Source organism: Mesoplodon bidens (genome assembly GCF_964165515.1).
Source record: "Mesoplodon bidens genome assembly, contig: HAP1_SCAFFOLD_49, whole genome shotgun sequence".
Taxonomy (NCBI): Eukaryota; Metazoa; Chordata; class Mammalia; order Artiodactyla; family Ziphiidae; genus Mesoplodon; species Mesoplodon bidens.
The window spans coordinates 2,332,352-2,359,477 of record NW_027671810.1 but is presented as its reverse complement, the minus strand read 5'-3'; the positions used below and the strand labels follow the sequence as shown (position 1 = coordinate 2,359,477).

Below are 27,126 nucleotides of genomic sequence, written 5' to 3'. Positions count from 1 at the left end.
GGATGAAAAATGTTCCCTGCCATATCAGTAGACAAAGGATGTTGCAGTCATCAAGTCAGACGTCAAAGCAGGAACCCTCAACTGTGCACCTTGAGGGGATTCGGGATGGAGAAAAACAGGGTACTGATTCTAGAGTTAAGGTGCATATCAAAGGAATGATTTCACGGAGCCCAGATTCTTTCATCTTCTCATACATAGAAAAGTGCTACAGTCCTTAACTTGAGATGTCTAGTTTTCTTTAATTAATAGTAACCTTTTGATGTTCTGACTACCTGGTTTTGGTTGACTCCTCCCTTAGGTCTTCTGAGCAGTTCCTCAGAGTGATCTGACAGGCTGTGTTCTGGGCTTAAGTCCTCAGAAAATCTGCCAAATAAAACATAATTCTCCTTTTGGGTTGTGCATAGTTTTCAGTCAGCAGTCTTGGCAACCAATGAAGGGGCCCAGAGCAGACTTTTCTTCTTTGCCTGAACTCTATGAGGATCCAGAGTCCTGGCACCAGCAGAGGCTTCTTGGGCCTGTCCGCTTTCTCAGAGAGTCCAGGCGAATTTGGGTGAGTATCTCCTGGTTCTTGGATCTCCAGTTTTGGTTGATGATCCTAAGTTTTATTCAGTGGTGTTCAACTCTTCTCTTGAGTAGTAGGTTATCCTTGAAACTTGGTTTCAAGAAGAAGTACTTGGGTCATCCTCAGTGAAAGACACTGGGAAGATTTTTACTCAGTTTAAACACTGAGAGCTTATCCTCAGTAGAAAAACACTGGGAAGACTTCTGCTCAAGTGGGTTAGCCTCACTTAAAAGACACTGGGAAGATCTTGCTCAGTGTAGACACTGTGGTTTATCCTCAGCTGAAAGACTGGGGAGACTTTGCTCAGGTGAAAGACACTGAGTAAAAGTTGGACTGGGTAATTAGGTGGAAGACTAACCTGTCTTCCTTGAATTGGCTACTTTAATAGAGTTTGTCAAAATAAAAGTGATCTTCACAAATTGAACTCAGAATGGGGAACTTAGCTTTCAATACAAAAGAAAAGGGAACAACAGATTTCCAGCCTCCAACGGATATCCTGGCCAGGTTTATGTCCATACAAAATTTACATTTACAAGTGCTTACTTACTTGGGACTTAAAGAAAATCTTGCCCTAAAAATGACTAAGATAGGACTCTTTTATTGCATATGCAGTTAAGTTAGAAAAAGCTGGCTCGATAAAAACATCTTTTCAGAATTCTGACTTCAAAAAAACAAAAGGCTTTCTAGGGGAAACTTGCATTTCTCTTCCTGTGTCTTTGAAATGTAAGTGTTCTGATATTCTGTGTGTGTGTGTGTGTGTGTGTGTGTTTTGAGAACTTGGTCACTACCATCCAAAAGTACTTATATGGTGTACATTTGGCAGCCAGTCAAATAGACTGGGATTCTGAGCAGTCTTTTGTCTGACTGTACAACTCTCAGGGGCTTTTTGCCATCTTAACCTTCATTGTGTCAGCCTGTACAACAAAGACCATTACTTTCTTAAACTACTTTTGGGAGTAAACTTTCTGCATCTTATTTAGACAGCATCCTTTACACAAATTTGTGGGGAAGCCTCTTGCGTCTTATTGGTTTGAGTCACTATTAAGGTATACCTCATTTATGGCCAGATGATGGATCCTTCAAATTGGAGAAACTTCTAAATTGGTAAATTTTTAGAGAGCTCTCATTATAAACAGCTGTTTCATTGGTTCCTATGGGGGGGCGGAAATGCTGGAAATTAGTCATATAATGGTTAACCTAAAAACTCCTTTAGTTTCAAACAAACCCAAAAAATTGGTTTGGGAAACCTTATTTGTGGTCTCTGCTTCCCCTAAATGGGTCTTACAGATGCTAATAAAAACATTAGAATAATTATTGTTAATTAGGTTAAGTAACAGGGAAAAAAACTGAAGGAAAAGCCTAAAAACTTTTTCCCAACAAGGTGGAAATTTTAAAGGGACTTCTCCTAAATGAATAAGAAATCTTTAGATGGTTATTTTAAAGTGGGATAAATAAAACAGACATTAATGAGATAAATCAAAGATTGGATACAATACTACCTAAGATTGGATGGGCCAAAGGGATCTCCTACTTGTCATCAACATTAAAGGGCCAGACCCAAACAAGTCTGCTCTATTTACCCCAGTTTAAAGTACGTATATTTTATTACATGTAAATTTTATACACGTAAAATTACACTGAGATACCTGACCAACAATTACTTGGGGCAAAAGTTAGACCAATTAATCAAGTTAAAAGATTGACAAAAGTGCCTGAGTCCCTTGGTTCAACCATTCTCTGGGGACCCCAGAGTCTTTATAAAAATTGGTATGTTTAAATGGGCATTGTGTAAGATAATTACCTCTCTTTTGCCTAATTATATTGTGTGGGATAGACAGGTTTCACTGGGGAATTCTTCCCCTGCCTGATATTATAAGACGGCATATGAAGGAAATATTAATTAAACATACTAAAGGAAACCAGTGGGATTACCTGAGCCTATACAATATAAAGTAAGAACTGACAGCTAATATTTAAGGGATAATAAAAATAAATAATGGAGACTTTACTCTGGGTCTAACCTGTGCACTCAGAAAGAGGGTCTTTGTTGAATGCATTATGCAAGTTTAGAAGGTATGATCAATTAAACCATAAAGTTCTAGACTATAGAATTCTGAAATTTCAGTCTAGTTGGAAATCTTCTCACTGAGACAGAAAAGCAAGTTAAAGAAAACGTAGTTGGGCAAATCAATCTTTTAATATTATTTAGGTGACAGGCCAGTTCTTTGGGGAATTAAAAGCAACTGTCTTTGTCTCGCAAATCGGTACAAATCAGAAATGTAAATACAGACCACAATGACCTGAGACTGAGCCTAATTAGCTAAATTAGGTAGAACCTGAAACCAAGGTTAAAGAAGGGGAAAAAGTGGCCTTTTAAAACTCAAACTGCTGATTAGTCAGTCAAGAAGACGGAGGAGTAGGAAGATGTGGAGTTCATATCTCCCCACAAATGCATCAAGAATACATCTACAAATGGAACAATTCTCCCAGAGCACCTGATAAACACTAGCAGAGGACCTCAGGCACCTAAAAGGACAAGAAAGATCCCCACATAAGCAGATAGGACGAAAGAAAGAAGAAGGGAAAAGGAAGAGCAGATGAAGTGGGACGTGACCTGTGACCCTGGGCGGGGGAGCGGAGCTGAAGGTGAGAAGAGGTTCCCCGCATCTGGGGAAGCAGCGGGGAGAGAAGCTGGGGCAGAAGGAGAAATTTGGTGGCTCAGAGAACAGTGCAGCAACTAGTCTGTGGCAGGCAGGAGAGAGTGAGGCCTACACAAGTGGTCTGGCCACAGCTCTGCATGCCCCAGCCACTGGGGACCACTGGTGCACACGGGGGCTGAGTGTTGGAATGTGGGGTTTGAAGAGCAGACCCAGGAAGGGGAATGATGTTGGCTGTGAGGAGACAGCTCAAGGGGATAGGAGTGAGGAGCTCCACAACAAGGAATGCTCCTGGAGGAAGCCCAGACCAGCAGAGAAGCAAAGTGCCACTGCTGCGTGATGCACAAAGGGCGGGGCCCCCATTGCAGCCTCTCTCCTCACGCACTGGCCCCTGCCTCCACAGGCACTAGGAAGGGCTCCTGCCAGAGTGGCTCACAGGCCCCCAGCCATCATCACCTCAGCACTCTCCTGCTTGGGTGGCCCATTTGCCCAGCTTGCCACCTTGACTCCCTCCTGCCTGACAGGCTCGTACATCCCATAGCCACCCAGCACCCTCTCACCTGGGCAGCCTGCCTGCCCTGATTGCCGCTTCTACATCCTCCTGCCTGACAAGCTCGTGTGCTCCAGCAGCCTTGGGAGCAGACGCCAGTGGGTGGCCCACATGCAGAGATGGGGCTGAAGCCACAGCTGAGTTCCAGGGAACATGCAACTAAGGAAGAAGAGCTGAAATCTCTCCTCATGGCTGTGCAAATCATGGCATTACACTTCCTCTGATGGCTTCCTAAATTCAGCACCTGGGAACATCCCAATGGACAAGTGCTCCTGCAGCTGAGACAGGTCTGGCTTTAGCAGCTGTGGGTTTTGTGGGCACATACATGCTGGGGTTTGGCCAGGCCAGAGTCTGAGCTGCCTCCGTATCTCACATAGTGGGTCCAGGTACATAATTACTGCAGTCCTGGGACCTGACCTCAGTGGATCTGGGCCAGTGGCCTGGTGAAAATGATGCCTGAGTCACCAGGGCCAGTTGCCGCCATAACCACGGTTAAGGTGGGACTGAGAGCAGTACCAACAGCAGTGTACTTTGTAAGCCTACACAATGGGCGGAAAGGAGACAAAACAGAGCATACCCACAGGTGAACACCTCCAGAGGAGGCATACTCAATGGCTTCTATCCCAGTGGGGGTGCTCCAGTCCTCCCGACCTCACACCGCAGATCAGAAACACAGCTAAGAAACAGACCTGAGGGCCTCTGCTCCAACGACTAGGGATCAGAACCCAACCCTGACAAGGCAGTGACAGCCACAGAGGAAAGGGAAACTTCTGCTGAATAAAAATCAAAATTAAGAAAATCAACAGGAAAGATCAAACTTGGAAAATGTTTGCAATATCAATATCTGGCAAAGAACTCATATACAGATTAAAGAATTTTTACACTTCAAAAATAAAAAGACAATCCAATGGGAGAAAATGGCAAAAATATATTTATGGATATGTTTTATATATATAAATGTAAAGTATATGTATCCATGAATATATGCCTATTGGCTATTTGCATGTCTTCCTTTTATTTTTAAGTGCCTAATTACATTTTATATATATATACACACACTATTACATATAAAATAGGTAACTAATAAGAACCTACTGTATAGCACAGGGAACTCTATTCAGTACTCTGTAATGACCTATATGGGAATAGAAACTAAAAAAGAGTGGATATATGTATAACAGACTCACTTTGCTGTACAGCAGAAACTAACACAACATTGTAAATCAACTATACTCCAAAAAATTAATTAAAATATTTACATATATTGTATACAACATATATATTAACTATATATTATTTATATATATTAGAGATTGCTCCATCAAAGACGTACAAATTATAATTATGATGAGATACCACTACATACCACTATAATGTCTAAAATTTAAAAAACTGTTAATATCAAGTTTTGGTGTGGACCTAGAGAAACATGAATACATTGTTAATGGACTTGTAGCATGAAAGCTTTAAAGTTAAATATACATTTACATATGACCAAGCAATTACCTAATAGTTCATACTTATCCAAGAGATATGAAGTCTTAGGTCACACAAATTTGTTCACAAAAATGTGTAACACCATTATTCATAATAGGTAAAACTGGATATGACCACAATATCCAAGATTTTTTTTTAAACATCTTTATTGGAGTATAATTGCTTTACAGTGGTGTGTTAGTTTCTGCTTTATAACAAAGTGAATCAGTTATACATATACATATGTTCCCATATCTCATCCCTCTTGCGTCTCCCTCCCTCCCACCCTCCCTATCCCGCCCCTCTAGGTGGTCACAAAGCACCGAGCTGATTTTCCTGTGCTATGCGGCTGCTTCCCACTAGCTATCTATTTAACGTTTGGTAGTGTATATATGTCCATGTCACTCTCTCACTTTGTCACAGCTTACCCTTCCACCTCCCCATATCCTCAAGTCCATTCTCTAGTAGGTCTGTGTCTTTATGCCCGTCTTACCTCTAGGTTCTTCATGACTTTTTTTTTTCTTAGATTCCATATATATGTGTTAGCATACGGTATTTGTCCTTCTCTTTCTGACTTACTTCACTCTGTATGACAGACTCTAGGTCCATCCACCTCACTACAAATACATCAATTTTGTTTCTTTTTATGGCTGAGTAATATTCCATTGTATATATGTGCCACATCTTCTTTATCCATTCATCTGATGATGGACACTTACGTTGCTTCCATGTCCTGGCTATTGTAAATAGAGCTGCAGTGAACATTTTGGTACGTGACTCTTTTTGAATTATGGTTTTCTCAGGGTATAGGCCCAGTACTGGGATTGCGGGGTCGTATGGTAGTTCTATTTTTAGTTTTTCAAGGAACCTCCATACAGTTCTCCATGGTGGCTGTATCAATTTACATCCCCACCAACAGTGCAATAGGGTTCCCTTTTCTCCACACCCTCTCCAGCATTTATATGGTACTGGCACAAAAACAGAAATATAGATCAATGGAACAGGATAGAAAGCCCAGAGATAACCGCACACACATATGGTCACCTTATCTTTGATAAAGGAGGCAAGAATATACAGTGGAGAAAAGACAGCCTCTTCAACAAGTGGTGCTGGGAAAACTGGACAGGTACATGTAAAAGTATGAAATTAGAACACTCCCTGACACCACACACAAAAATAAACTCAAAATGGATTAAAGTCCTAAATGTAAAGCCAGACACTATCAAACTCCTAGAGGAAAACATATGCAGAACACTCTATGACATAAATCACAGCAAGATCCTTTTGGACCCACCTCCTAGAGAAATAAAAACAAAAATAAACAAATGCGACCTAATGAAACTTAAAAGCTTTTGCACAGCAAAGGAAACCATAAACAAGACGAAAAGACAACCCTCAGAATGGGAGAAAATATTTGCAAATGAAGCAACTGACAAAGGATTTATCTCCCAAATTTAGAAGCAGCTCATGCAGCTCAATATCAAAGAAACAAACAACCCAATCTAAAAATGGGCAAAAGACCTAAATAGACATTTCTCCAAAGAAGATATACAGATTGCCAGCAAACACATGAAAGGATGTTCAACATCACTAATCATTAGAGAAATGCAAATCAAAACTACATTGAGAGGGGCCTCCCTGGTGGCGCAGTGGTTGAGAGTCCGCCTGCCGATGCAGGGGATACGGGTTTGTGCCCCAGTCTGGGAGGATCCCATATGCCGCAGAGCGGGTGGGCCCGTGAGCCATGGCCGCTGAGCCTGCGCATCCGGAGCCTGTGCCCCACAACGGGAGAGGCCACAACAGTGAGAGGCCCGTGTACCGCAAAAAAAAAAAAAAAAACTACATTGAGGTATCACCTCACACCGGTCAGAATGGCCATCATCAGAAAATCTCTAACAAGATTTATATGGGTGAACCAGTTGTGGTCTATCCATACAATGTCATATCATACAGCAGTAGAAGGATAGAATTATGAGGAATGCAACAAGGATGAATCTCAGAAACACTATGCTGAGAAAAAAGCTAGACACACAAGAGTATGTACTTTATGTTTCTGTTTATATGACTTTCTAGAAAAGGAAAAATGAATCTATGGCGACAGAAAACATATCAGCAGTTGCCTGTATCAAATATGGAGTAGAGAGTGACCGCAAAGAGGAAAGGGAAAACTGCAAAGGGGGGTAATAGGAAAATTGTCTACCTTGATGGAAACAGAGTTACAAAATATTTACATTTGTCAAAATTCATTAAAGTGGACATTCAAGTTAGTATATTTTTTATATTATACCACAATATATTTCTTTTAATAAAATAATTATGAAGAGTAGGTAAGTGGGCAAAGGACCTGAACGCCAGCTTTAGCTATGTTAGAGCTGTCAAATCAAAAAAAGATCAAGTTGCCCCTAATTTAAAAACCAAGAAAATGCATAGAAGTTGAGGAAGAGAGATTTTAACTTATTTTAAGAGTGAGTTTTCTAACAATCAGAGCTTCCTAAAAATGAAACAAACTGATTTTGAGTTGGCAATTTCTTTCTCAGTGAGGACATTCAAGTACAAGATGACGATCATTTTTCAGGTATGTTGTAGAAGTGCCTTAGAGATTGAAATTTGCATTAACCAATATTTAAGATGATTCAATAACATCAGAAAATATGCTATATTTATATATGCTCTTTTATGGTAGAGTTCTGTCTATAATGTTTTCTAAAATATCCTTTGAATTAATATTTCAATAGTAGTCTCCAGTGCTGCAAATGTAGGACAGAAAGTTAGATCTGTGCACAGTCTATTTTTTAAGAAGCTTGTAATCTGGAAGAGAAGATAGACAAAAATGTTGTAGCAAAATGCAGTAAGTTTCATAATAGAGATATCCTCATGCTCTTATATGACATGGAAGCAGTGTCACATTCTTAATATGTCATCTTTTTCTGAAATACTTCAGTATTAATTTCTAACAATGATAATAATTAATTAAGGCATGAATTATTTACGGAGAGATACTAGTTATTCCTAAAATATTTGGAGATTGTTTTAACATGAAGGTATTTCTTAGAATACCTCCAGTAAAGTTCCAAAACGTGTCTTTCAAAGCCTAAATGTGTTTGTACGATCCTGAAAACCTCAAGGAAAAATGTGAATGTTGCCGATTATCCACCATTTAAAGTTTTCTAGGCTTTGGCATTTTTCTGTAAGTATAAATAATTGACTATGAACTATGCAGAGAGTTGTTTTACCTGAATTTCTTTGAGATCCATCAGATGTGGCCATTAAAATGAGCCAATCTCCTCCATTACAACTACTCACTGTGAAGGCTTCTAGTCAAGCATTGGTGGAGATAGCGCAGCTCAATTTAAATGTAAAATTCAAGGTAATGTAACTAAACAAGTTAGTCCTATCCTTTTCCCCTTACTTTCCCTTAGAGAGTTTCTGAAGTTAGGGATTTGTAAAATGAAAGTATTAAACCAAATTTAATAGCAAAATGTCATTGATATCATGAGTGAAACCAAGCCCAGTTTCCATTTACCCCAAAGTATAAATTGCCTATCTGAGAAGCAGTTCAAATTTAAGTCATGTCAGATTGGTGGTCTTTCTGAGTTTCAGTTTGGAACTCTTATTTGAAGTCATTGTTTCATTCAAGAGCATCTCAATATCAATAGCAGGTTTTCTACTTCAGCAAAAGCCTTGATGTACATCAGTGCCATTGGGTCCAGAGGATAGCCTCTTTGTACGTTTTTTTCTCCCAGTCTCACTGCAATGTTAAAGTCACTGATATCACAGAGCACATTTCTAATCCTAACTATATGCCCTAATTTTGGCAGAAATCCACTCCTCCACTTTTATGCAATGTATTAACAACCAGAAATTTAATTGTATTTGTTGAGACTGTAATATCAACGTGAAGCATTCCTTTTTTGAAGCTCAAATTCTTAACACTTGCTTTCCCCTTTGCAAGAAATACTTACTCCTTTACTCCCTTGTCCCCTTAGGCTACCTACGTCATACTTCAGTTAAGAAGACATTTCACAAGGGATGCCTTTCCTCATCCTTCCAGGTGAGAAAGGCTCCCTGTTCCATGGCTCACAGTACCCTGTCTATATTTACTACAATTAGTAATTCTTCTTTAGACTGCAGGCTCTAAGAAATATGGACAATGCTTGCTTTTCCACACCTTGTATTACCAGCACCTAATGCAGTGCCTGGGACCTAGTAGAAGTTCTATAAATATGTAATGATTGCTGAATGAATGAATGAATGAATGTGTTAGTAACAAGATAAATGCATAAATCGTATTTGTAAAGCACAATACAAAGTAATTTCATTAATATTCACCCACTTATTTGTACCTTTATACCCTTCTCTTCATTTATATATCTTAGAATTATTTTTATCAGCAGGGATACAGGATTTAATGATGAAATTTTGAGGAAATGTATTAGAAATATTTGTGAGTGAGTAAGCACTATGCCATGGTGAGAGAGAGAAAAAAAATAAAAGCTATTGCTATATTCTTGACTCAAGTCATACTCAATATTATTTGTTACATATTATATTACACACACAAATGCATTCTCACTGGCATGGTATCACCTACATTATTATAATTTCCATTTCCTTCCCAATCCCTCTAAAGCCCATACCTGACCCTTAGACTTATTAAATTGCATTGTTTTAAACCACTTCTCCAATTTGTCAAGGTCATATTACGGTCATGTTGAATTTTGATCTTGACAAAGTATTAATCAGTCTTATCAACGAAAGAGAACTGTAAATGACTAAATCCACATGCTTTTCTATCATCCTAGACTTGATGAAAATATTAAATAGCCTCTGGCCCAGGATTGACCTCTACATATAAAACTTCTGTCCACTTTGGTTGAGGAGGAACTATAAATGAGTTTCATTGTTCTACCTACTTTGTTTCCAATAAGTAGGTCTCTGGTGCTGATCTATTTTTATAAATTTGTGAATGAATTCCATTTGTAATATTTTTATAATATTAATATTTAATGTCTGATTTCAAGTCGTGGATGAAAAAATGCTAACATCAATGAAAACTACCACTTGCCCAAATAGATTAATAATAGTAAGAACAGGTAAAGTAGATTTAAAACCTACTGTCATCTTTATTTACTTTCCTGAATTGTTCCCACTGTGCCACTTCCTTACTTTCTGAATATGACAGGTTCATGCATGACGTCCTCCTCTAGATGCTGTGCCATTAAGAAATCTCCCTGATTATAATAGGTGATCATCTATGATGGATAATAAATATGCTTGTGCATTTTCAATCACAAATCCACGTCTTGCACACTGAAATGATTTTACTGGTTGCTTGATCACGGGGACTTCTTCCTCTGAATAAATAAGACTTGACTTTGCCTCTTTATGCAGTCATCTGTTCACAGTTCTGCCTCTCTCCAGTAGACTGTGTCTCCTTAAAGACAAATGAATATTCATTCATCTTTGATCCCCTTTGCTTAGCATGCATAGTAATTGTTCAACAAATATTTGTTTAATAAGTTAGACACCAATATGCCGTGAAGTAGGAAAATCTGGAGGTGTGAGTGGTCAAGATGGGGGGTGTGATTAAAGGACCCCTCTGAATTCTAAGAACAACATACTTAGGAGGGAATGCATGAATAATCAACGGGGCTGACTACTTGACAACTAGTATGTATTCAACTTTCAAATTCTATATTATAAGCATCCCTGAGTGTAATTTGAAATGGATAGACAGGAATTTTTATTTTATTTTTTCTAATGAGGAAGCAGTGTAGGTCTCTATTCTCATGGCCTCTGTTGCTTCCTATGAATATTTCTCCAATATCTTGACATAATCATTTTCAGGAAGCCAAGAGAGTCCAAAAGAAAATGACAAACAACAGAAATTGCTTTCATTTTCTAGTGTTTGGAAAAACATAAAAATAGGTTTAAGTTTTTCAAACATACTTAGATTTCATGAGATTTTACTTGGTTTATAATCAATATGATAAGATGCATATATATGTGTATAGAATCATCATTCATTTTAAATTGGAAATAATGTGTATCCCCATGGCTGATCTGCAAACTGTCCATAATAAGAACCAAGCTTATGTCCTCCTAAGTCTTTTGTAGCCCCATTTTAACACATTTTCTGAAAGTTATTTCACTTCAACCACTCTAGATACTTTCTAAAAAAACAATAGATGACTTTTTAAAATTTTCCTTTCAAAATGAAAATATTAAAATATGCTACCAATTGGTGCAATAATGGAAGCTACAACTTACCATGTAAGTTTGTTTGTAATTGAGCAAAATATGTTCCAATAATTTTTGCACTGTATTTGCCTTTCTCTCTGAAATTACTAACCCTTTTTCTTTCACTATGGAATGTGAATTTTGATTTCTCATCTTCAAATTTGCCTTTAAATACATTTCTACCCTTATTTTTCTTCCATCTGGAAGCTAAGTTTTCAAGAGAAAATTTGTTGCCACAAATATTGAATGTCTTCATATTAGGAATAATTCTAATGCAACTACTTTGTACTTGGAAATGTGCCACTGTGTTTAGGAAGGCTAAACACATACTTTTGGGTAAGTTCAAAAAAGATTACTCCAATGATTCAACCAAGTATATTTCAAGCATATTGATAAGAAATTTCAAACTAATTGTGTGTGATAGCCATCAATTAAAGACGTAAAATGAATGCCTGCTATTTTAAAACATAGTTAAGCCAAGGAAAAGCTGTGCATAACTAGCATGTTCTGTAAAGATAATTGGCTCACTAACTAAATTCTAACAGCCCATTCACATTTCTAGATTTTAATTGAAGAATGGATGGAAATAGTAAGGTGAGCTCATTGCCCAATACACATAAGCATGGGACAATTTTAATTTCTGCAGAGATGCCCATATTGTGTGAAATCTTATTAATATTGTGATGGAATACAGTGACTCATGCTGTGAAAGAAGCACACATTTGTTGTACGTGTGTTCACACACACACACACAAACACACAGATACACACACATTTCTTTTCTCTCCTCTCTATTCTCATTTCAGTCCCATTTTTCCTCTTCTTAGATAACTGGTATCATGAATTGAATATAAATACTTTGAATCCATGCTTGAACTTTTTACTATATGCAAATGAATCCATGAAAAACACATGATTGCTTTGAGTTTTAAAAATTTGTAGACATGTCATCATGCCAAATATGTAATCTTAAAAATCATTTATCATGTATATAATTAATTATTTCGAGTGAAGTATTGCATTGCATCTTAAAAATAGTTTATATATGTCTTTTGTAAGCAGCATAAACTGGAATTTTTAAATTTATTTTTATTGTCTCTGTGATCAAATGTATTGTGATTATTGATCTATTTCTCCTTTATTTTTCCATGTTTCATCCCTCCCGGTACTAACTTCGTTTAAACACATTTTTCATTCTCTTTTTATGGTCTACCTTTTTATGAATCATATATGAAGTCTTCATTTTTAGTGTTTTCTGAAAAATTTGACATATATTTCTAACTTGAAAAAGTCTAAAACTAATTATCTCATCTTCCTCCTAAGCGGTTCATGGACCCCTCAAATTTTAAATCTGATCTCCAGTATTTCAGTATATTATCTAGTGTTTTAGTTTTACTTTGTACATACCCCCATTGGCTATTATTTTTTACACTCAACCGTTATTCAGATTCATTCCAACATTACAAATTTCTTTGCTGGTCACTGTTCAGTGCACCTTCCTACTTCTTTTTATTATGCTTATTTTCTTTCTTACTGAAGAACATTCTTTGTACAATGGTCTCCAATCTTGCCTAAAACACATGAGAATTATGTGAGAACTTTTTAAAGCTCCCATTATTGAAACACCGCCTAGATCACTTTGGTTAAAAAAAAAAAATCTCCAAGTATTGGCTTCAGGCATCAGAATATTTTTTAATGCCTTCAGACAATTCCAATAGCTGCTGCTACTGCTTTAGTCATTTTGTTGTTGTTGTTGTTGTTACAGTTTGTGGGTGGTAATTCCTCTTTGTCTATGAATGAAAATTTCTTTACTTCTTGTTCTTGAGTAGTTTTTTAAAATGAGGTGTAGAATTTTAATTTGGACAGCTATATGTGCTCAGTACTTTGAAGATATTATTCTATTGTTTTCCAGCATCTACCTGTTTTCTGATAAGACAACAGCATCTACCTGTTTTCTGATAAGACAACAGATATTTAAAGCCAGCCCTCAAAAACAAGGCTTATTATTTCCAGGGCCCCCTTGAATTTCTTGGTTTCAACTCCTCCTCACTATTCTAATGTTGAATTTGTTTTTTCTCCTTAAATCCTGAGACTGGGGATCCCCCCCCCCCATTTTTTGTAAGCTTGTTCATTTTCTTTTTATGTGTTGCTACATGTAAAAGCAACATATAAAAGAAAACACAAGTATAACAAACTGTGTGTTCAGATGCAAGAAAGGATTCTCAATATCAGTTCAGCCTATCCTATTGACTGAAAGCATTTACCTTGTTTCTTTTACAACTAACTTGAATATTATGAGTCTTACATCTAATATACAGTACTCTTCACCCTTCTTGGAACGTCTATGCTCAATAAGGACATTAGTTGATTTGTCACTAATATTGCTTTCCCTACATGTGAGTGCATTCAGAGTTCTATCCTGTCCCATATACATAGCATAATCTTGTATTTTGTATCTAACTGGCATCAGTTTTCCTTTTTTTTTTTCGATTTACTTTTAAGGTTTACTTTTAGCAGGACTGTACTGAAACACTCTTACACCTTAATAGATCTAGTTGTCTGGACTTAAAATAATAGATTTCTCTATCACAGGGGCATTTGTCTGTACAGATACTGATTTCTGTTCTCTGCACATGTTTTCATGTTATATGCCCAGTGTAATATGAAGCGAGTTAATTTATTGTGTTGCATATAGTAAAGAATCCAGCAGAATAATGTTATTTAGGGTTTTTTTTTTCATTATTTCTATGAATAACAACAACATCAACAATAATAGTAATAGAAAAGATAATTTCTACCTATAGCAAGTCTCAGTTTTTTCTTAAATGCAGTAGAAGGCCCTTCACACTCTATTTGTCAGCTTGGCTTCAGGTTTTCATATTGTTGGCTAGAAGACAGATAAAGGGGATTATGGACAGAACTGAGCCTGGTTTCTGCTAATCTCCAACTTGAATTCTTTCAAGGGTTGCAAAATATGATTCAAGTATTTCACAGGCCTTTATAACCTTTGTCATCTGTCTGGTATATGTGCCATCATGGGTGGATTTGGAACTGACATTTTATATCTCTGATCTCAACTGTATAAATATTTGTTTAGACTGACTATCAACATAGAACACAGACATTCTCTTCTGATGTATGGATGATAGAATAGTCCTTAACTGGGCCCCTAAGGATGGGGCAGGCACAAACTAACAGAGGGCAATGAGGTAAATTTTCAATGAACTCAGATTTTATATTTTCCTTTAGGTAAAAGAGTGGTTGCTTCTATACCAAAAAACTATTTCTTATAATTTGGGTTACATTAAAAATATCTCAGATATACAACCATTTATCGGAATCTATAATAGTGACTTGGTTTTCTCAAATACATTATATATGGAGTCCTTTAGACTGGAATTAAATTAATCATGGTTGTTATTTTTTTTTCTATAGACTTCCCAGCTATTTTCCCCTAGGAAAACTCTCTTAAATAATCAAGAGAAATATTTTAGGCAACATTATGTAAATCATCACCCTTATTAGATGAATTAATATTCTTGAAGTTATAGCTCATTTCATGGAAATCAGATTAACCTGATGTTATGGGCATTGTCATTTATCAGTAAGTTATTTGTTCATATGCTCAGTATGTGACATAAAATATGTAACTTTAATAAGAGAATGGATCACCTCAAATAATTTAGCAAATCTTGAAAATGATAAGGATTAAAATTGTGGATGTATAAAGGACACAGAAGCTTGGAGAACTTTAAAACCATCTATTTCTCTCCTGTTTCCCTCACACAAGGAAATGAAGGCTGACACTTTAGCATGGTTTGGAAATCCTTCTAAAAATTATCTGACTTTCTCTTAGAATTAACAAGTAATTTAAAGTTTTAAGAACTGCAGAACTGATCACATGAATTACCATAATTTAGTCAAGAATTTTTTTGAATATCCACCTTTTGACAAACATTGTACATATATATATACCAGGTTGTAGAGATGAATAAAATCATCCTTAGTCTCAAATAACTGAAAGAAAAATCCCCCAATATTAGTGAATACTGAGGAATTAAGGATGATGCTATGAGAAAATTTTTATAATGTGAAATTTATTAAGTTAAATAAAATATTGTGCTTTTGAGATTAGAATGACTTGGTTTTGTTCTAATGATACTGATGATAGACAGTGGTTGTATTTTGCAGAAGTTTTATGGGAGCAAAATAAAAACTTGATAATGTGATATAAATTTGGTCCCCCAAGGCGATTTTTATTGTTATTTCTATTGGTGTTGTTAATGAGAGAAATTTCTGTGAGCTATTAGAAAAAAAAATGTGGATATCAATATCTAATCAAAAAGAAGGACAAAATAATGGATAATTAGAGAATATATATAACCAGTAAGTTAAAAATATACTCACATGCTAAGGAAGCACAGTGGTGGAAGTTTTGCTCATCATAAACTTTAACAGTGAGTAGAAGGTATCTTGGTGTCTTGGGTGTGGGAAGATATGCTAACAACCAGTGATAGATCCGTTGTAAAATTTGGAACTGTTCCTTTGGTATTAAATTTCACTTAAGACCTGTGCTTCTGGACAGGATGGAGTAATAGGAACTGGATTTACTCTCCTGGCTTAAACTGCTAAAAGTAAAAAAATATATATATTAAACAATACTTTTAGACATTGAACAACAAACAGCACAAGACAACGGTTGTATAAAGCTGTTAATTATAATGACAACCCATAAAAACCAGTGGCATAATGTTTTGTGTAATACAGTTAAATGTTGGTGTTTGAACAAGTCCCTGGTCACCTGTGAAAAATAAAGGTGGATTCTCTTTTCATATTTATTAACAAAATGAATTTCATAGGGATGCAGTATTTAAATATGTTAAAATACTACAGTTACTAGAAGAAAACATTTTTGTTTTATTTAATAAAAGTTAATTTTTAAAATTTTTTATATTTTTATGTGTTGCATTTATTGCTTTAAGATTATACAAATATGTTTTGATATAATTTAATACATGCAGCATCAACTAGAGTATTCAGTACACAGAGTATTCAATGGGTATAGGCTTAGTAGTGGGACCAAATTAGCCCTAGACTAAATTGTTTCACTTGCAGCCTAATAAGGCTTACAAGGAAGCCTCAAAATGATCAAACTATTTCTTAACTACCTCTTTGAGCAAAGTTACAAATATTTACAAAAATACAAATACGCCCTGCAACCAGTAAAGTAAAATTCACAATATCTGACATGCAATCTAGAATTACTAGGGATGCAAAGACGAAGGAAAATATAACCCATAACAAGGAGAAAAATTAATTAATGAAAACAGACTGAAAAAGGGTACAATCAGTAAACAAAGACATTCAAACAGTTATTATAACTAATTTTCATAGGTTCAAAAAGTTTAAAGGAAAGCGTCAACATCTTAAATAGACATACAGAGGATATAAAAATAACCCAAATTGAGTTCCTAGAGATGAAAAATATAGTTTCTGAGATGAAAAATAAACTGGATGGGATTAAAAGAGATGAGGCAATGCAGAAGCAAAGATTGACCTCCCTGCAAAAGCAAAAGTTTGTTATGATAATCTGTCCCACTGAGTAGTCCAAATATAAAGGCTGAAATGCAAAATGCCAGCTTGGTCATCTTTTTCCATTACAAGTTTGCTTTACCCTTTCTGGTTTGTGCTTCCAAAAATAATTAAAGTATAAAATTATGAAAATTATATTCAATGGTATTAAAATTAAGCATCTATCTGTTTTATGGATTGCCCTGCATAATGCAAATATCTAAAATCTAAATATTATGTGTATATATACATATATGGATACATACATATATGGATATATATCTCACTAGCAGAATGAAAAGAAAATATGAAAGTACAGCACAAGTTGTGGAGGAATATAGTAAAGGAAAGTAAAATGATAGTATTTTTGTTTTTAGATATAGTTGCCCTACGCAGTGGAAAAAGGATATACGGATTAGCATATTTTATTTTCTGAGAAGCATGAATCAATTTAAAAGATGAATTTAAAGAATCATTAATTTAAATACATAATCAGTCTTCAATTTTTTTGTTACTGACAACATCCCCTTTAAGATTTTCAAAATGCTGAAAGGTGGGATTCCAAGATTTTTAGTTGCTATAGAAGCAATTATTAGCAAATCCTTTCTTCTAATCTCATTACAGAAAATAGTGCCCTTTGTGCCCAGAGAACTCCCATTAGAACAGATAGCTAGTGGGAAGCAGCCACATAGCACAGGGAGATCAGCTGGGTGCTTTGTGACCGCCTAGAGGGGTGGGATAGGGAGGGTGGGAGGGAGGGAGACGCAAGAGGGAAGTGATATGGGAACATGTGTATATGTATAACTGATTCACTTTGTTATAAAGCAGAAACTAACACACCACTGTAAAGCAAGTATACTCCAATAAAGATGTTAAAAAAAAAAAAAAGGAACTGCATTTCGGAGCAGCTCAGAACATAGGGTGTACCACTCTGGAGCTATCCGACATTTCCTGTGTCTGATTAAATATTGTGTATATATGCTATGTATTTATATCTCCATCTAAATATACATCTGTATCTCCTAAAATACTCTCTCACATATAATGAAGTCTCAGTTTCCAGATAGTTGTTCTGGTAGTCATTAGACAAAATATAGTCTCATTTATTTAAAAAATGTGAAATGAGAGAAATGTATGAAAAACTTGATCCATCTTCTGACTGAATTTGTGGTATTGGTACCTTCAGAAGAGGAAATAATTAATTTATTGTAAATTATTTTATTCCTCATTTATTAGAGAGGAAATTTATAAACTGAAACTGTTAGGGCTTAAAGGGTTTTTTTCCAGAAGATAATATCTGTGGTTCTCACCTTACACTGAGCAGTATATCACTAGTAAACAATCAGACAAATAGGTACATTATTAAGTTATTTTATTTTCACCTGGCTTTTTAATACTATCATCTGATATACATCATATTAATTGACACTGCAATTTCTTCCTTGATTTGTATATTTTTTTCTACAAACACTTTGCATTCCAACTTCCACGTATCTGATTTACTCATCCCTGTGATGGTCTTCATCTTCAGACATCTTGCTGTCTGGGCTGTTCAACCCTGTGACAGTAAAAGCACACTCACTAGGGACTAGGAGTTTGAGAAGGACTTAGAAAATTGTTTGGAACCTGAAAAAAAGGGCTCCAGAATATGAAAACAAATCTGCAAAATGGAGATCAAAACTTGTGTAATTAATATTTTCAACTAATATTACTACAACAGCAATGTTACTCAGCTTTCATATAGTTATCTATAAATTATATTGGATATGTGACTTGGGCACATTTTAATGCATTTGATAACATTTAAGGTAAAGCTTCTAAAAGGGCAATTGCCTAGGACTGAGGAAGGTTTAAAAATGGCCCTGCACAGAATGAACTAGAAGTGACTTCAATGGGAGGCTGAGGCAGAGATGCTGGACCCGGAGAGTGACAGAGCAGGCGTACATTGGAGAGAGCTTTCCTATATAGGAGAGCCAAGAATGTGTTACTTATTGAGGGGGGAGCATGAAGGTAGTGGACCCTATAATGAGAATCCTAGGATTGCTCCTAGATTTCTAACTTGGATAAATGACAGGACGGTACTCTTTGGTGAATACTAAAGGAACAGCAACAGCAGCAAAAGTCTAAGAATGGAACTTTAACATATCACAATGCCACCTTTAAAGTAAATTTGGCATTCTTCCCTTTTTGAATGAATGAAAATACATTAATTAAAGACATACACGGGCTTCCCTGGTGGCGCAGTGGTTGAGAGTCCGCCTGCCGATGCAAGGGACACGGGTTCGTGCCCCAGTTTGGGAAGATCCCACATGCCGCGGAGCGGCTGGGTCCGTGCGCCATGGCCGCTGAGCCTGCGCATCCGGAGCCTGTGCTCCGCAACGGGAGAGGCCACAGCAGTGAGAAGCCCGCGTACCACACACACACAAAAAAGACATACACGTTCACACACCTGCTAATATCTGCTCTTCTGCAATTGTGTTTTCTGTATAGTGTCTAAATATCTATTCCAGTTGAAGTAGTGCTTAAACACTTCAATATGCCTCTTTTCAGCCAAAAAGAAAAACTGTCTATGACTGTTTCAACATATTTTAAATATATGTATAATCATTGCCAACTTGTCTGCTTTGCAGATTCTAGTTTCCTATACAATATTTAATATCTCCCTTTATTGAAAATGTCATTGCTCAGTATTATGATTGTTTTTCATTTTGATTATATGTCTGAATATTAGAATTATTGATTAATCTCTTTATTAATGGAATAATCTCAGCACAATGTTCAATACACTTCTTCTCTACCATTATTATATGTTATTTTAAAGATTTTCCATACAGTTACTTTAAATGGGATTTTCAGATTTTTCAGGCTTTTTGAAGTCAGCAGGATAGGCTCCAGTGAGTAAAAGAAATGCTGAAGAACAACAATATGAATTAAACAAATTTAAGTAGTTAAGAAAGCACTAATCTAGTCATTGAGAAATGTATACTAATATTTACATAGTATGTATATATAAATCAATAGTTTCTAAATGAGATAATCTACTGAACAAAATATCTTAAAATATGAATGAAAAGATGTTGTAAAATCTCTATATGATTAAAGTACAAAAATTTTTATAAGCTTGGAAGATAAATAATAAGTGCATTTTTGTCTGGGAGACAAGTTGTTATCTGGGAAACCTCAAGACATTTTGTAGATTATTGAAATCACTTTACTATCAATCTTGAGCATTTCTCCTATCAACTCTATAATTAGTATTGGAAATTACCATGATGACTCTATTTCACTATCAGGAACATTGAAGAAACTATTTCAAGTGCTAAACATTGGTTTTAACAAATAAAAAACAATTCATCTGAAGAAGATGTTACAATGAGCTGAGGAATTAAAAGATCTCAAAGTAGAGAAATTTCACTGACTGCAGTATAAACAACTTGAGGGTAGAGAGTGTCTGTTTTTCCTGTTTGCCCTCCAAATTTGGGAACAGTTTTATATGCACGGTGCAGGGTAATAAGCAAATGTTTAACAAATGAAAAGTACTGAATTCATTACCTTGTGGTACAAATTAGGATTTCTTTTGTACTGTAACTAGAAGATTTTAACTTCAGCATTATGAATTATTAATGTCTTTATCTGATTCCCAGTTCTGTGTCAACCAAACTTATTTGAGTGATAATTAGAGGACTTCATGTTTATCCTATCTTCTAGGATTTCACTTTTGCATATCTGTTAATTCATAATTTTGACATTTTTATAGCACAACCAAAGACTATAAAAACACATAGAGCAAGCACTTGCCAAAGAACTCTAAATAAAACACATCTCAGATATGAAATTAGATCCATGCTTGGTTCTACTTCTAAGTGCTTCATCTAAAGAGAGACGTGCAACACTGCTGCATGAATTAATCACCTAGGGTGACTTTTAAACCTACCAACAGCTGGCCCCTCTATCATATCTGATTTTATTCAATAGTCTAAGTGATAATAATTTTTGGATCAAGAACTTTATTTTACTGGTTGTAAAGGTGGGCACATGCACACGCACACAATCCCCAGTGCTTTTAAAAATTGTGGGACAGAATTAATCATAACTATTGAGTTTAAATGCCATTTATCAACTTATTAAAGTGCAAGCATGCAGGGAAAATAAGCTAAAGACAAGACTTTCGTTTTTCAATTTATTTTTTAAAAGTCTTGTAGAAATCTTTATGAAATTAACACAAAATGGTGGTACCAAAAATCTTTTTGCTTTGTTTATTCCCTAGTCTGTGGCAATGTAAAGAGTGGAAGTTAACCCGGAATTTAAGTTAAGGAAAGCTATATTGTATTAAGTTTAGCCAAAATTCTCTAACTTGCCCTATTTTTTCAAATAAATAAACTTTCTATTCTCTTCCCTCTCTCCTCATCTCCCTTAAGGTATGTCAACTCTAACCCCGCCCCCCCATACACACACCTTGTTGCCTCTGATATTATCTCCTCTACTAGAGGCGCTTTTGTACTTATTGCTACACGATAGTTCAACAATAAAATGTGATACATGCAGGCAAAGGTGTTTCAAGAAAGAAGGTAAATGTCCTTACACATTTTCAACATAGAAACAAAAAGTTTACAAAACAGCAAAATTAAAAAAAAATAGTTATAGATAAAGTTTGCAGATAATGTTGTCATCCCTCTTAAAAGAAGAGGGATAAGGCACAGAAGAAATGTAGTGTTGAGGACAATGAAAATCAGCAGTTATTGAAATCTATTTATGCTGCATTCAATGGATTTAGAAGACAGAGGCTTGAGTGCTGTCGTTATTACTTGTTTGCCATTTGATGGTGGGCAAAATATTTAATTTCATTGGGTTTCTCTTTCTATGCCTCTAAAATGTGGATTCCCAGGCTAAGAAAATATTTCAAATCTTTTCTAGGTCTAAAAGTCACAGACCTTAGTGTACCCTTTCTAAAGGCCACATGTTCACAAAAGATTGCATTCTTGTAAAACACCTTTATAGAAAGAAAAAGCTATATTTAGAAAGCCTACTCAGTGTCCAGGGTTTTCTGAAGTCGTACTGCTGTTTGTAACCAGGTGTAGGCCAGTAGGACAACACATTTGCTTTAATAACTGTCCAGATTTCTTGGAGTTAAAGATAAGTGTTTCATTATTCTAAGTGTTGACCTAAGAAATTATTGAAAATAAGAATTGTTCTAATTTACTTCTTGAATTGTCCAGTTCTTACATGGCCTGACACGAAAGGCGATTTAAAAGATTGCATTTAAGTTTGGACATATAGCCTTCATCCTGCTGTTTCATCACAGACCTCTTACAAGATAAACACGTGCAACCATTTTGAGTTTCTGAATGGGAGTGCTCCTTATAGTATTTTCCCCTTATAAATTTCTTGCCAACTTACTCCAATTTGAATGCAGGTAGAAATTTATAAATTTCTCCAAGAACTTATTTTTATTTTTATGAATCTTACTGATTTTGTGTTAATACCGAGGACTTTATCAAATTCATAGACATTTGATAGAATAAAAAGCAAAAGCATAATTCGGAAAAATCCAAAAACCTCAAATAGAAAATAAGATGCTATGTTGTTAGTAACAGAAATTAGCACAAATAGACTGAAAAACTGACCACCATTGTAAACTGAGCTTTTAACTATGGCAGTCGCCAGGAAAAGGAGGGTTACTCCTCTTTTCTTTGCCTTCTTTTAACAATCTCGAAAATTAAAGAAAGATTGAAATGACAATAAAAATAATTTATTTCCCAAACCATTTGAGAGTAGTTGCTAACACAATGCAATGTCTCCCCCAAATCCTCTAGTATTTCCTACAAACACATATCCAAATATAATCATGAAAATAAGGAAATTAACACTGACACATGACCACAGAGCTACTAATCCTCAGACCCCTTTCAAGTTTTGTCAATTATCCCCATCATGTCCTTCATAATAAAAGGATCAGCCCAGTGTCACATGTTGCATCTAGTTGTCCTGTCTCTTTAGTTTTTTAATCTGGAAAATTTTCTCAGGCTTCCCTTGAATCTCATGAACTAGAAAGTTTTAAAGAATATGGATCAGTTATTTTGTAGGATTTAGCTGTTTGTATTTGTCTCATGATTATTCAGGATATGTGTAGTTGGCAGGAATAACACAGTGGTGAAGCTCTGTTCTTCTCACTGCTTCCTATCAAACAATTTTGGCAAACTTTTAACCTGTAACCTTACTGGAATATCATGTGACTCATTTGATTAAGGTGTATCACCCAGTCTTCTCCATTGTAAAGTTATTTTGTTCTCCTTCATTATTAATAATTTTTGTGGTAAGGCACTTTGTAATTATGTAAATATCCTGTTCCTCATCAAACATAATTTACTCAACTTAATTATTTAAATCAGTATGAACTCATAGACTCCTATTTTATTCAATTGACTATAATATGTTTCTGCCATTATTTATTTTGAGGCTGAGATTGTTCAAGATTTGTCCAGTGGAAACCCCTTCAGTTTGGCTTCTATATCCTTTGATGTTTCCCAATTATTCTGTGATATCTCCCTTCTTTTTTTTTTTTTAACATCTTTATTGGAGTATACTTGTTTTACAATGGTGTGTTAGTTTCTGCTTTATAACAAAGTGAATCAGTTATACATGTATCCTCATATCTCTTCCCTCTTGCATCGCTCTCCTTCCCACCGTCCCAATCCCACCCCTCTAGGTCACAAAGCACCGAACTGATCTCCCTGTGCTATGCGGCTGCTTCCCACTAGCTATCTATTTTACGTTTGCTAGTGTATATATGTCCATGCCACTCTCTCACTTTGTCACAGCTTATCCTTCCCCCTCCCCATATCCTTAAGTCCATTCTCTAGTAGGTCTGTGTCTTTATTCCCGTCTTACCCCTAGGTTCTTCATGACATTTTTTTTTTTTTTTAGATTCCATACATATGTGTTAGCATACGGTATTTGTCTTTCTCTTTCTGACTTACTTCACTCTGTATGACAGACTCTAGGTCCATCCACCTCACTACAAATAACTCAATTTCGCTTCTTTTTATGGCTGATCCCTTACTTCTTGAAACAATAATATGTTCTAGGGTCATCTTATATTTTCCCTGTAGCGGTTCTAGAATCAGCCATTTCTCCAAAGAGCTTTAGTTCCTTCAGTTGGAGAGCTGTATTTAGAAACCAAGATCTGGACACTAGGTGTATTCATTGCTCTTGGGAAGCAGTGGTCCCAGGTACTCTCAATAGGCAGCGCTAGGGGATTTATGTACATATATACATACACACATATGAAAACACATATTCATAACCATTTACACATATTCACAAACACATTCATAAACATATGCATACATATAGTCTATGTTTTTTCTATAATGTCTCTATATTGAAAATCATGTGTTCACATTAACATCCTCCATTCCCTTTCAACACCCTTTCATTCTAGTTTTTGCCCTTTTCATATTTTAACTCCCTCCCCAGATATTAAAATAACACTGATTACCATATTCTTAATATCCTTAATTATTTGATCAATCTTCCTGTACTTAAGTAAATTCTTGTAGCTGCCACTTTCCCATCCACACATTTTCTCCACCTGGCATGGGTTAGGACAATCTGTACACAGTGGTTGCCAAGGCCACTTCTTCATGTGGATGCCCTTTCACACGAATCAGACTTCAGCAGTCAACTCCAGGCTCCCTTATGCAGACATCCTCTCCCCTTTCTCAGACTCTGAGACCCAATGCCAAGTCATTTGGTTCCTTGAATGCCCACCTCCCCCATGCTGACAAAGGGTTATTTTACCTCACTTAATGGACTAATTTGTTCAAGAAGGGAAGGGATCACAACACTATAAAGCAGTTATACTCCAATAAAGATATAAAAAAAAGGGGAAGGGACAAGGAAGGGGATGAAGAAAGGGAGGTGGACAGGGATGAACAGGTATCTTTCCTTTCTAAACAATATTTGAAGAGGCCCTTCATTTAGAAGTTGCAAAGACATTATGAAGTAGCAGCTGAAGAACTGAAACAATGACATATATTTACACATCTGTATCCCTACATCTATGACACACAATGTACACCTAATTTTATAGCAAACAAAATATAATTTAACAAAACTTATCGTGCTTAGCCATACACTTTAATACTCAGCTACTTAAAAAAATGTGCAGTGCCATTTGGCTGTTAACTATCATCCATTTATATGAATGGATGTGTAAAACTCCTAGCCAAGAGTGCTTGGGATAGCGTCTCTACTGATCCTTACTGGATCCTCTTCTTCTTTTGTCACTCTTTTCAGTCATTTGTTGATTCTCGATTGTATCTCATTGGTGACTTGCATGACCATTGGTAATCACATCTGGGCAAATACCCCAGCTTGGTGTCTCTCAAAGGGCTGACTGAAAACCACCTGCAACAGAATCAACTGTGGTACTAGATAAAATTCAGGTCCACAGGCCCTGTTCTGATTTCCTGCCCAGAAGCTCTTTAGAGAGTAATGAGTATTTGGAAAATACCTTAGCTAATTCTCACACATTAACACTGAAACCATGGTGGAGTTTGCATGTCTACAATTCCTCAAAGTTCACGGTTTAAAACACATAGGTCTCACCAACTACAGTTCTTTTATTTTAGCTTCATCAATTCACATTTGTTATTTAACCAACTTGGAAATTGCCAGATGTGTGAATAGCCGCCAAAGTAAAATGTATCTATCTTTTGCAAAAATGTCTTCTACCAAATGTCTCTACAAAATGAAATGTAAATACCTTCTAAGATCTTGCTTGGAGGAAACTTACAGATTTTTTAAATCTTCCAGGTTTTAGGGAATAGCAAGTGCAAAGGCCCTGATGTTGGGAAAGCCACTGCAGAAAGAGAATCTGGATGTGTGTGTGAGAGAAGACTAGTAGTAAACGAGCTTGGAGAGTAGGGCAGAAGAAACACTGAATAAAGCATGTGGGACAGGTAGAAAGTTTAATTTTTATTCTAAAGTGATGGGAACAGGTTTTGGGAAATAATGTGATATGATTCATGTTTTTTTTGTGATTATTCTGGCTATTGTATTGGTTATAGACTATAAGGATTGGGGCAAGAGGGGAGGAAGCAAGGAGGTTGTGGAAGAGGCTGCCTATTGCATTAGATGAGGCAAGCAATGATGGCTTGGAGTAAGTAAAGACGGCAAGAGTAAGGTGAGAGGTAGGTGGATTCAGGATGTATTTTCAAGTTAGACTGGCAAGAATTTCTGATGGACTGGACACAGGAATTGTGGGAAAGTGAGAGTTCAAGGATGAATCTAACATTTTTGGCCTGAGCAACTGGATGAGTTATGGAGCCAGGAAAAACGGGAGTGCAATGGATGGATCAAAGCAAAATATTTAGTTTTATTTGCTAAGTTTGAAATGTCTATTATGCATAGATTGGAGATATATAGTGGGAAATTGGAATTAGGAGTCTGTAGGTTAGGTGAGTGCTTAGGGCTAGAAGTACGAATTGGGGAATCATAAGTCATCTTCCCATTCAAGTAATGGGACTAGATTAAAACTCATGAGTAGTTAAGGTAGATGGAGAGTGAAGGGGGCCAGGAATGAGCCTTAGGGCATTCTAAAAGACGTTGAGGGATGGGAGGCATCACCAAGGGAGACTGCCAAGGAATGGTGAGTGAGGAGGGGAGAAATCTAGGAGAGGATGGTGTCCTGGTAGCCAGTGAAACAAAATATTCATTCTGAAAATGATGAGGTTCATTTCCCAAAGTTTCTTGAATTGATGATCATTTGAAACTTGGTATTTTAAAAAGAGCTTTAGCAAACAGAAAAGAGAATAATTTTCTATCATGAGTGATTGATTGCAGTAGCATGGGGAATGGAAAAGTTGTGAAAAGGGAATCAAGAATCTATGTAAAAGACAATTTTAAACAAAAGTATTCATTTAAAAAACAAGTACACAATATTTAGACATTATATTTTGTCTTTGTGTCAACAGCAGCTACAGCATGCTGTAAGTGAAAGATGAAGGATTACAGTTTAATATCAAATCAGGGAAAAAGGTGAAATAGTTGAATTCTTTGTAGATTTT

General features: G+C 36.1%; 1 long non-coding RNA gene across 2 annotated transcripts in view; it reads right to left on the bottom strand.

Annotated features, from left to right (window-relative positions):
• Positions 1-10,553: 10,553 nt before the first annotated feature.
• Positions 10,554-27,126, bottom strand: part of LOC308611007 — a 290,376-nt gene continuing 273,803 nt past the window's right edge. For both annotated transcript variants that reach the window (XR_014014740.1, XR_014014741.1), the window contains exons 2-4: positions 15,893-16,113; positions 14,284-14,372; positions 10,554-10,679 (exon numbers count right to left, since the gene is read on the bottom strand). This is a non-coding gene — a long non-coding RNA (uncharacterized lncRNA). The remainder of the gene's footprint in view (positions 10,680-14,283; positions 14,373-15,892; positions 16,114-27,126) is intronic.